A 9,721-nucleotide genomic window follows, 5' to 3' on the forward strand; every position below is an offset into this window, starting at 1 on the left:
TATCGAAAATTCCTATAGTATTTAGTCTAAAGAAGCTAAGCTGTAAGCCTTGGTGAATTTAAGTTAACCATATTTAACCCTGGACAGTCATCCTTATTTTTTGTACATTAACGTCATCCTTCGTCATGTTGACTACGGCTGATTTCAAGACGCTATAATTTTCATCGTGAGCGAAAAAGTGAACCAAACTTGAATTTATTTTCTTATTCAATTTTTATTTTTTTTTTATTTATTTCAACTTTATTAGTAACATAGCCTCATAGAGGCCCTATTCGTTACAAAATATATTATTGCTTAAACTTCAAATATTTCTTAAACACTAATAATAATAATTAAAAATTAAATAAATATGATATCTATAACGTATCTCTATATCCTACTGACAAATCAATTTTAACTTAAAAAAAATTTAATGAGACCGTTAATGTAAACTACTATGTTTCTAAAAGTAAAAATAATAACAATGATAATAAAATACAAACAAACATCAATCCCACGGCGGCGGGTTCTACGCACCGGATTGACCCGATGGATACCAGCCATCGGCCAGCGGCTGCCACCTCAGTGTACGTGTTGTCTCGTCCATTTTTTCGTGTTGGAGAAGGTGCATCCCGGGGAGCCTTCTCCGCCTGCTTTTGGTCCGAGCCGGGATAGAGGAAAACCCCGGACCATGGTACTGTGCCGTCTGCCGAAATCGAATTCACCATCGCTCGGTTTCGGTGAGGTGTAACCGGTGCATGGAATGGGTGCACTTCCGGAATTGCTCCGGCCTAACATCGCTGCGGGAGTATAGTCAAACTGACTTCGTGGCAGGATGCTGTGCCAATGACAGCAGCAGTGGGTCATCTGATTATGTGACCCCACCGACTTCTCCCGCACAACAATATTCTCCGCCGCAGCATCTTACACCGAATATTGTTGTACCAGTTCCGGAGAGTGCATCATTTTTGCAATTTAATTGCAACGGGCTCCGTGGTAAGATTAGTGAGATCGTAGACTTTATGAATCGGAAAAGGATAAGGGTCGCGGCGATCCAGGAAACAAAGCTGAATCCCACCTGCAGCCTACGACATTGTGATGGGTACAATGTCCTACGGAAGGATCGCACAAGAAATGGAGGTGGTGGCCTGGGGGGTTACTCTGTATTGCGATGCGTAAGAAAAATTGTCGCGAATCTAGTAATTGGTACTCAGTAATTCGTTTTCGTATCTACCTTGCGCATCTAGTTTTCGCAAATCTGGCATCACCGCACTCTATAATGCGAAAGCGTATGTCAAACTCGTTCGTTGATCGCAAAAATCGTGCGCAAACAAAATAGCAATCGCAAAGTAACAAATATGTAAGTAAGCACAATTAAATTTTTATATTTGTATCTAAATTGTTTATTGTTTTAGGGAAAAACCAAAAAAGTTACAGACACAGCAACGTCAGTTCCAAACTTTGGTAGACTTTATGGTCTCTTCCGCAGTTACCTCAAATTGTATGTGCTTGGGACAAAGTATTCGTTCAATCACCTCGCAAACTTCTTTTAAGCAGCGCGACATAGATTGCTCTGATAGTCCTAAAAGATGGTCTTGGCCGATTTGTAGATAACCACCTTGTCCAAGCAATTTCAAAGCAGCGGCCACTTTTATTGGAGTTGGAATGGCTGTGGATTTATTTGGAACGACAAGGTCGTCTTTAATAGCGTTTAATACATACATAAACGCATCTTTATTAAGACGAAATCTATAAAAATTAAATATTCAAAAACGTTTGTCACATAATTTGAGTTTCCATTTTCTTACCCGTGGTCACTTAGGGAGAGTATATTTGACCGATCTCGCAAAATTCTTCTTGTAATTCGTTCATGTTAATTTTCTTCAAACCATAACGCTATCGAATCCATAATTATTACTTTTTTGTTATAAACGATTAGCAAGTTTTAAAAGAACACGCACCGAACGGAAGATTGTTTAAAATGTTTTTATTTACAATTTTTTGACATTTCTTTTTATCATTTTCGTTATTGTTTACATTGTGCAGCCAGCGTTGTCATATTTTCGCTTTATTTTGCTAAAGCGTTACCATATTTTCAGTTTACTTTGCGAAAGCGTTTGCGCAAGTGATACAGAGTACCGAATTGTACTCTTAACGCATTTAACTATCGCATCGCATTTGCTTTCGTATCGCAATACAGAGTAACCCCCCTGGCTTTCATATTACACCGTTCCGTGCAGTATAGACCTATCACGCTTGTGCTAGACACTAATGACCCGTACATGGAATGTATGGGGGTAGCAGTTAAGTGTGGGGCTGCCGAGATAGAGCTATACAATGTGTACATACCGCCGGTTGGTAGCTGTGCTCCTGGTTATAGCCCAAACATTGAGTGGTTGTTGAGCGGGCATAACCGATTGGTTCTAGGAGATTTTAATGCCCACCATGAACTTTGGCATTCTCTCCTGGGTAATGACCAGAGGGGCATAGCTTTGGCAGAGCAGATAGACGACTCCACATTTTGCACGGTGAACGAAGAGGCCCCCACGAGAATTATGGGTGACTGCAGCAGTTCGCCAGACTTATCGTTAGCATCGCCTGGTCTGATAAATGACGTCTCCTGGCAACCCGTCATTTCATTGGGTTCGGACCACCTCCCCATAATTCTCACCATCAACCGACCCTCCGATCTCATAACCTCTGAACGCCGGACGTTTATTAATCAAAAGAAAGCCAACTGGGAAGGCTTCAGAGAATACACCGATCGCCGCTTCAGTGAGCTCCCATCCCCCTCACATGTTCATGTTGCCCAGAGGGAGTTCCGGGACATCATCAACGCAGCAGCCGCTCGCTTCATACCCGCTGGTCGAATTGCCCAGGTGAGGCCCAACTTCCCAGCCGAAGCGGCGGGACTCGCAGACGAGCGTGATGAACGCCGTCGTGCTAACCCTGCTGATCCTAGAATCAGAGAACTAAATCTAGAGATTAGTAAGATAGTCGACGAGCACAAGCGGAACACTTGGTTAGAGCACCTGAAGCAATGTAACTTAGGAACAGGAACTGGTAAATTGTGGTCAACAGTTAGAGCCCTCTCGAACCCCTCCACAAGGGATGACGGGATTTCAGTCACATTTGGCGACGTGACTGTGACTGATCCGAAGAGGTGCGCCAAATACTTCAACCGACAGTTTGTCGAGCATCCCGAGAGTGATAGAGCGAAAAGGAGAGCCACCCGTCGTGTACGTGGTCTCCGAGCCGATGACACACCACAATTTACTGCAGCCGAAGTTACCAATGTCATCAACAGCGCGAAACCATCTAAGGCGCTGGGCCCTGACGGAATTTCAATGCTAATGCTGAAGCATCTGGGAATACTGGGAGTTGAGTACCTGACCAGACTCGTCAATTTGTCTTTGGAATCACACATTATACCCGATGTCTGGAAAATGGGAAGGGTGATTCCACTACTGAAACCGGGCAAAGATTCGAGCAAAGGTGAATCGTACAGACCGATATCCCTTCTGTCGCCAGTAGCCAAGACACTTGAGGCATTACTCCTCCCCAGACTTGTGGAGAATTTTCCAGCTGCCCACCATCAACATGGATTCCGTAAGGTACATAGTACGACAACAGCCTTACATGCCATTTCGACACATATTAATAAGGGACTTAACCAGCCCAGGCCGTGTCACAGGACGGTCCTCGTGGCGCTTGACCTATCGAAAGCATTCGATACGGTCAACCATGCCACATTATTTGAGGACATCGAGAATACGTCCCTACCGGCAGGAGCGAAGCGTTGGGTGCTGAATTATATGTGTGGACGCCAGTCGTACGTGGAATTCAGGGACAGAAAGTCAAGACCGCGTAGAGTTAAACAGGGAGTTCCCCAAGGTGGGGTGATATCTCCGGCACTGTTTAACCTCTACATGTCCTCGATTCCACCCCCTCCTGACGGCGTCGAGATTGTATCATATGCGGATGACTGTACAATCTTGGCATCTGGGCCCAATGTTGATGACATTTGCGATCGGTTGAACGTCTACATAGCTAATCTTACCAGTTATTTCACTGCGAGAAACTTGAGGATATCCCCCACCAAATCCTCAGCCACACTATTTACTACATGGACGGCAGAAGTGCGCAGGCAGTTGAATATCAGAGTCGATGGAGTAATAATTCCGACCACAAATTACCCCAAGATTCTTGGGGTCGCATTCGCAGACCAGTGATACGCAGTGGAATAACATACAAACCTGCCAGAACGCTGCTCTTAGAACTGCGACTGGGTGTCTCCGCAGCACACCCCTGGATCATCTTTATGTGGAGACAAAGATCATCCCTGTGCGAAGACACAACTACATGTTGTCAAAGCAGTATCTCCTGGGTTGTTATCGCAGTAATCATCCAAACCACCATCTTATGGATGCACAACCACCACCCAGGAACGTAAGGGTTGATATACATAATCTAGAGCGCGAGATCCAGCGCTATAAAAGAGAGCCTCTAGATCAAGCAGCGTACCAGGCAGGTTTGAACAGGATTCATGAGGATACTGTAGCTGAAGCGGTGAGAAGCTACAAGGTTAATCCTGTTCTTGGAGTCCGACCACCGCCCATAGCACCGGAGGAAAGAGACCTCCCACGGCAGACTAGGGTAGTTTTGGCCCAATTAAGATCAGGCAAGTGCAGCCGCCTCAATTCCTACTTATCGGTGATTGATAGCAGCGTAGCTGAAGTTTGTCCAATTTGCAACCAAGGGCCACACGACACGCGTCATCTTTTCTCTTGCCCAGCCAAACCAACCCGACTTACCACCAGATCACTCTGGACACACCCCATCTTAGTCGCAGAGTTCCTTGATCTGCCAACAAGCTGATGTACCAAGCGTATAACATGAAATGGATGAGATCACAATAAACTGTTACAACAACAACAACAACAACAACAAACAAACATTTTGATTACATGACACTAAATTATTAAACTAATAAAAAATTGAAAAAAAAACAATTAAATCATTAATAAACTAAAAATTTTAAAATTTATTTAAAAAATTATTGGGCATAAATAACAATTAAAGAATTATGGCAATTACTTTTGAAGATAATGAATTTAATTATATTTGTACTAATACTTTTACCGATGTAATGAAATGAATTGATTTTATTTATTATTAATCCCAGATAAAAACTACTAAAATTTGGTTTTAAGTAGTATAAAACAAAAATTCATAAAACGGTCGAATTAGTATAACTTAAATTTACCATTTCCCAATAGACTAAAATGCATTTTAAATCGAAAATGAAATTACGTGTCGTCATTTTGACGAATGATGACTGTCTAGGGTTAAGATTTACAGAATATATATTTTTGTAATTTTTCGTTCATACTGTATATTCGATGAGTTACGTCCACGGTTGTCACTCGAGCCACAGATAATCTACAAAAAATTTGAGAAAATTATACCAAAAAAAAAATCTTATTTGCCAAAATTTTATTTCTATAGAAAATTTTTTCAAAAGTTTATTTCTATAGCAAATTTTATCAAAATTTTATTTCTATAGAAAATTTTATCAAAATTTTATTTCTATATTTTATTTGTCAAAATTTTATTTCTATAGAGAATTTTGTCAAAATTTTATATATTTTATTTGTCAAATTTTTATTTCTTTAGAAAATTTTGACAAATTTTTATTTGCATAGAACATTTTGTCAAAATTTTATTTCTATAGAAAATTTTGTCAAATTTTTATTTCTTTAGAAAATTTTGTCAAAATTTTATTTCTATAGAAAATTTTGTCAAAATTTTATTTCTATAGAATATTTTGTCAAAATTTTATTTCTATAGAAAATTTTGTCAAAATTTTATTTGTATAGAAAATTTTATTTCTATAGAAAATTTTATGAAAAATTTATTTCTATATTTTATTTGGCAACAAATGTTTCTATAGAAAAGTTTATAAAAATTTTATTTTTCTAGAAAAATTTAGTCAAAATTTTATTTCTAAAGAAAATTTTCTCAAAATTTTATTTCTATAATTTTGCCAAAATTTTATTTCTATAATTTTATCGAAATTTTATTTCTATAGAAAATTTTTTCAAAATTTTATTTCTATAAAAAATGTTGTTTCTATAGAAAATTTGGTCAAAATTGTATTTCTACAGAAAATTTTGTCAAAATTTTATTTCTATAGAAAATTTTGTCAAAATCACCAATCTACCGAATAAAAATAACAAATCGAATATTTGTACTACTAAAAAACTGTGGCAACCGTGGTTGCGTCCTGGAATGTCCTCTTGGGGTGGGGTACTATGTTCGTTCATTCCACCAAAACTTCATTTTTATTTATTTATTTTTTCTATTTTATTTTTATGAAATTAAAATTTAATAATAATTTAAAAAAAAAATTAACATTTTGTCTTTTGAGTAAACTTGATTGGAAATGTAACCGTGGAAATAAGCTGTTTTCGGCGTGGAAGACGAACATAGCACCGGCCTATATGTACACTGTTTTGTTCACCCAAATGTGATATCGATTCCGGAATTCAGTGATAATGTTTTGATGGGCTCTCGAATTATGTTTCACACCGATTTTTAATGCACAACAATATTCGGCGCCGTAGTGCCTGACACAAAAAGTCCTTCTACACCAAGGGTATAAGGAAGGACTTCTTGACGACATCAGTATGGCCGCCGTGATCGAAGAAAAACGAGCTTAGTAATATTTGAAGCCTGCATTGCTGTAAAGATTACTGTGTAAGAATATGCAATAGAAATTCCACTCCACGACTACACTCAAATCTCTCAACCTTGGATACTCTGAAAAGTAGACAACTTTCGTGAGACATTTTCAATATTATCGCCAATTCAAAACCGAACGATCGATTTTAGTCTCCGAAAATATCGAAATTTCAATTTAAATTTAAAATTTTTCAATTAAAATTTAATTAACTCAATTAATTATTTAATCAAACAAATTCAATCGCAAAAATTATTTGAATCAATAAAATTTTGACGCAGAAAAAAATATTTCCAATTAGAAAATTTATTGAAGTTGAAAACGCAATCAATTAAAAAATTAACTGATACAATTAAAAAGTTAATCAAATTAAAACGAATAACTAACAAAGTCTGCGATAGTAAGCAATTTTTTTGTTGTTAGTAAAATTTGAATAGGGTTAGATTAATTTTCACCAAGACTTGTCCTATAGAAATATATCAATAAATTATGTTTGTTTTAGACTATATCTATAAGACAGTTTTTTTTATTGTTGTTATTTATATAGGGTCTATAATAGTTATTTGACTAATTTTGACCTGTGTTTCTGTATCACTTCGACTATGTAATATCAATGATTCCAAACTCTTAAGTTTAGTTCACAAATTGTTATTTCTTTACTTTTTTTGTTTTACTTCTATTTTTCAACTAAAACACATGACTGCCTTAGATGTTACTACCTCTCTATATAAATATATCAAATTATTGCATATTTATTATAAACAAAAAAGAAACTAATACTGTATAGCTGTTTAAGTTTTCTAATCAATTATATTAGAAATAAAGAAACAAGTTTGCCAAAGGTTTGCTACTAGTTTTATAAAAAAAATAATAATAATAATACAAACAAACATTAAGTTTTGCCAATTTTCTTGCTATATAAAAAATATAAATATGTCATTGTAAAATCAAACTAATATTTTTCATAATATTCCTATAATGTAATTTCTCTTCCCTATTTTTAAACTTCGGGTATTGTTTAGACTTTAAATATATGTTTAATTGTAAATATGATATCTATATAAATAAAATGTTGGATAGTATAGTGTACACATTAGCTATAGTTAATTAAGTTTTATTTATTTTTTGTGAAAAAGAAAACTGAAAACTTTTAATTAAAAGAAAATGTGTATATTTGAAATGTATAAGAGTTTTTTGGTTAATTTTTGTAAAATAGGGTAAGTACGAGGGCAGTTCGGAAACTTCTTAGCCTAGCACAAAAAGCGTGGTATAAACAGAAAAAAGTTAAGTGTTTTAGAAACTTCCATCTCTGTTATGAACACATGTTAAATTTTGTTTCGATCTGGCAACTCCTTCATATATAAACAGGTGTTCAAAAAAGACGCATCCGCAATTTTTTTACAATGGAAAAATTAGAAATGTGTGCTGTCATTAAATATTTACATAAAAAAGGTTTATCGGGACAAGAAATTCATAATGATATGATGAATGTGTTAGGTGACAGTGCTCCTTCATATGCAACAGTAAAAAATTGGGTTGCTGAATTTAAACGTGGTCGTACAAGCATTGAAGATGAACCACGTAGTGGACGTCCAAACACAGCAACAACAACAGAAATTGTAGCCAAAGTGCATGATATGGTATTAAATGATCGACGAATAAAAGTGCGTGAAATTGCTAATATCATGGACATCTCAAATGATCGAGTCCATTTAATTTTGCATGAAGAACTACAGATGAAAAAGCTTTCTGCAAGATGGGTGCCGCATTTGTTAACAGTCGATCAAAAACGCATAAGAATGAACATTTCTCAAGATTGGTTGGATAGTTTTAAGCGAAATAAAATGGATTTTAAGCGTCCTTTCATAACTGTTGACGAAACATGGATCCACCACTATACTCCAGAAACAAAACAATCCAACCAATGGACTGAAGCTGGAGGAAGTGCCCCAAAGAAGTCAAAAACAATTCAATCGGCTGGTAAGGTTATGGCAACGTTTTTTTGAGACTTCAAAGGTATTTTATTGATTGACTCTGCAAAAGTGTAAAACAAGAAATTCAGAGTACTATTGCAACCTTTCGGATCAATTAAATGTACAAATTCGAGAAAAGCGTCCTGGCGTACAACACAAAAAAAAATAATTTTTCATCAAGACAACGCACCAGCGCACAAGAGTGTTTTAACAATGGCTAAAATCAACGAATTAAAGTACGAGTTGCTTCACCACCCACCTTATTCTCCTGATTTAGCTCCCAGTGACTTTTACTTGTTCCCAAATCTAAAAAAAATCCTTGCTGGCAAGCGTTTTACCTCAAATGAAGATTCAATTACAGTTGTAAACCACTATTCTGAAGACATTGAGGAAAACTATTTTAATCAAGGGATAGAATTGCTAGAAAAGCGTTGGACTAAGTGTATTGAAGTTTCAGGAGATTATATTGAAAACTAAAAATATTTTTGAAAAACTAACTATTCTCTTTCATTGATAGGCTAAGAAGTTTCCGAACCGCCCTCTTACACAGAAAAAATACCACCAAAACAAAAAAAAAAAATACAAAAAAACATAAAACATAAAGAAACGTTGCCTAATTTGATTTTACGGGTATGTTCTGGGTTTCACATGAAATACTTGTTAAAAAACACTCAAAAACAGTTTACTTGGATCCAAAGATTTTGACCGTCCTTTAAGGATTTTGGTATTGATTCCGAGCCAAAGATGTGGGTTCTTTAAAAAAAGGAAATTTTTTTGCGACTTATCTGGCTATAAATCTAGGATCTATAAAATTAAAATTAGGATACAGATCTCATTTATTGAATTTTCATTCTATTGTTCCGGTATATTAATAAAGCTATTCACGTACAAACAAATGCCAGTTTAAAAATCTAAATTATGACGGATATTTCGAAGTAAAAAAATATTTTCTTAATTCCAAAATACCTTTAAACCAAAGATGCTAAATCCTCAAAATAAGTCTTAGCCTATATTTGAAGCGTTTTTA

At 36.0% G+C, this 9,721-nt stretch overlaps 1 long non-coding RNA gene across 1 annotated transcript; it reads right to left on the minus strand.

The window, feature by feature from the left end:
- Positions 1 to 1,358: 1,358 nt before the first annotated feature.
- Positions 1,359 to 1,928, minus strand: LOC142229356 (uncharacterized). Its single transcript, XR_012720389.1, has 2 exons — positions 1,788 to 1,928; positions 1,359 to 1,728 (listed from the first exon to the last, which is right to left on the minus strand). It is a non-coding gene; the product is annotated as an uncharacterized LOC142229356 (long non-coding RNA).
- Positions 1,929 to 9,721: the final 7,793 nt, after the last annotated feature.

The sequence above is a fragment of the Haematobia irritans genome, chromosome 3 (assembly GCF_050003625.1).
Source record: "Haematobia irritans isolate KBUSLIRL chromosome 3, ASM5000362v1, whole genome shotgun sequence".
Classification (NCBI taxonomy): Eukaryota; Metazoa; Arthropoda; class Insecta; order Diptera; family Muscidae; genus Haematobia; species Haematobia irritans.